Source organism: Amphiprion ocellaris, chromosome 7 (genome assembly GCF_022539595.1).
Source record: "Amphiprion ocellaris isolate individual 3 ecotype Okinawa chromosome 7, ASM2253959v1, whole genome shotgun sequence".
In the NCBI taxonomy this organism is placed as follows: domain Eukaryota; kingdom Metazoa; phylum Chordata; class Actinopteri; family Pomacentridae; genus Amphiprion; species Amphiprion ocellaris.
Window position 1 is genome coordinate 25,233,224 of NC_072772.1, and position 3,150 is coordinate 25,236,373.

Sequence of the window (3,150 nt, forward strand, 5' to 3'; positions counted from 1 at the left end):
AACAAAGGCCAGCCAGGAGAAGGTGACCAAGAGGTCAGGAAGCTGCTCCAGAAAAAGGCATCTACTGTAAATCCACATGTAGCCTCCTTTATAAAAAGACTGATGGACTCTGAGTGGGACTTCATGTAAACCCACAGCACCTCCACACAGGACCTCACTTTCACAAAGCAAAAGCCCAGTCTGCAACCAGATGTTCATGTTGTCATTTTAAGGTAACAAGTCTCAGCATTGTGTTCGGTTCAGTATAAAATACTTCAGTTCCAGGTTTGTTCCTTGACTAGGTGTTTATTGAACATGATCATGAGTTATGAAAGACTGATTCTGAAGGCAGGGTACCTGAAATGTGATATGCAATTTTTAAACAGATTGTTGACAACCTGTTAAACATCATTAAGTGTTTTTATAGATTTTATTTTACAAGACTTCAATTTCTTGAAATTTGTTAATTGCTGAATGTGTTCAATGCAGTAGTTAAATAATTTAAGTGACATACAGGTATCTTTTGTTACAGTTCAGGAAAAATGGAAACCAAACTCAGTGTACCTGAACTAGAACATTCAGAATGAGAACCTGTTCAGCATGAGGAAATGATTGTATGTTACTGAAATTGAATGGGTTAGATAGGTCAGTTTTTGAACTATGTTTGATACAGAGTTGGCTTTAATAAAAGCTTAATGTTGACAAGTCATCTCTTGTCTGAGCCATTTCTATGCTATGCTATTTCCTGGGGCTTTCATTTTGAAAGCCCCAGGAAATAGCTCTCTAAACAGCATAATACCGTAATATTTTTTACAGTAATAAACTGTTGTTGTAGAATATGGTAGGATTACTGTAAAATAACAGTGCGCTGCTGGCAACTTTTGCTGCCAGCTCTTTACTGTGAATTTACAGGGAAATTTCTTAGAGTGTGGCTTTGCTAGTGTGCCGTGCCATCGTTGAACAGCAAACCTTCTGTTAGGGGTTACCCATCGGCGTCGCCGTTGCAATGCCTGGTGATCACGTTTGAGAAGAAAGGTAATTATCAAAGATGTTTGGATACTTAACAGTAAACGTGTTAGCGTTAGATTAGCTACTTAGCTTCGACTATGCTTGCATTGATTACTTAGCGGTTAAACAAGCGCAATAAGTTGATCATATCTATGTTTATCTTTTTAGATGTTGGTAAGGAAGATTGTGAGGCGGAGATCGCCTGTTGTCTGGGCACATCCACAATCACGCTACTGGTGGGACACAATTGTCCCGGATTTCAGCGCGCAACAGTTTGTGCAAAACTTCTGCGTGTTCCGGGAGTCATTCCAGTACATCTGCGACCAGACCAGAGACATTTTGGCGAAAAAGGACACAAACTACCGCTTGTGCATCCGAGTCCGAAAGCGGATCACGATTGCCATCTGGAAGCTGGCTATCGGCAGTGAATACAGAACCATCAGCCATCTTTTCGGAGTAGGCCTGAGCACCGTGTTCAACTGTGTCCAGGAATTCTGTAACGCAGTCATCGCTGTGCTTCTTCCTGTACACATCAAGACCCCTGATGCAGCAAAATTAGTAGAAATAGCTAGTTTTTTTAGAAGTCGCTGGAGAGTGCCACAGTGTGTGGGTGCAATAGATGGCAGCCACCTGCCAATAATTGCACCAGAAAGTTATCCTAAAGACTTCTACAGCCGCAAAGGATGGCATTCAGTTGTTCTGCAGGCAGTTGTGGATGGCAAAGGACTTTTCTGGGATGTGTGTGTTGCCTTTCCAAGCAGTGTACATGATGCTAGAATACTTAAACAGTCACATTTGCGGAACATTTTAAGTGATGGACACTTACTGGGGCAAAACAAAATGATCATCTCTGGCTGTGATGTTGGACATTACCTTATTGGTGACCCTGCCTACCCCATGCTCAAGTGGCTCATGAAGCCGTTTTCTGACACTGGAAGACTGACTCCTGAACAGCACACATACAACTATAGGTTGAGCAGTGCACGATCGGTGGTAGAAATGGCTTTTGGGAGATTGAAAGAACGATGGAGGCGCCTCCTGAAAAGAAATTACTGCAAGCTGGAGCTGAGCAAAAGAATGGCGCTGACCTGCTGTGTACTTTACAATATTTGTGAGGAACATGGAGATAACATTGTTGAGGAGCTCCCACATAGACATGTTCACGTTCAGCCTTCTGTCCAAGCATTGCCTGACCACGGTAATCAAGAAGGGACTGACATTAGGGCAGCTTTAATGGAGTATTTCAACCATGTTGAATAGTGATGTTTTTCATGTGACTGAATGCATGCTTTGTATTGATAGCTTGTTGTGAAATACCCACCACTGTTGTTACCATTGCTGGAATAAAGCTTGAGATGAAGAAATCACGATTGCATGCTTCTACTTAAAAGCCCAAATGTCATGCCATCTCACAGGGTTTCTGCAGGGCATTCAAAAGCAGTATTAGTCATTAAATTGATATTGTGAAAATTAAGGCCTTAAATATCGTTAAATTTGATTGTCAGTGGCATTAAAAATTGTGTCTGCAGTTTTCCAAAAAATTGTCGATAATGATACAATGTGTGATTGTAGACCCATTTCCCGTTTCTCCTCCACTTTCCAAACATGCAATTCTTTGTGATTGTACCTGACCAGCCAGAGCATGTCTACAATTATATATTATTAGATATTGATTTTTGAAAATGGCAGAATTTCTAGTGCCAATGAGAATCAAATGTAATGATTTGTAATGCCATTGAAGGCCTTAATTTTTACAAAGTCAACTTAATGACTGTTAGTGCTTGTTAACATAAACTGGACTCATACCATCTTAAGCCACGGTAAATTCTGCACAATTCCTTGCACTGCTGGCATTTTCTGCACTTTTACAGTTACATTTATTCCACAAGCCACTTTATGCTGATGCCACTTACAGTGTAGTAATACTGTATTTATTCACTTTTCATTCTTCATTATTGTATATATTATTATAATTATTGTCTTAACTATACATATGGTTAGTGCTGCTCAGAAAGATTTTTTTTCAGCTGTAACACTGGAAATTTCCCAACCTGGGGAATAATAAAGGACTATCTTATTGCCCTGCAGAAACCCTGCTACAGTAGTGCAGTTTATCTTACTAGTTTGTTGTGACAGTATAAAACGTGACACAAAACAAGCATC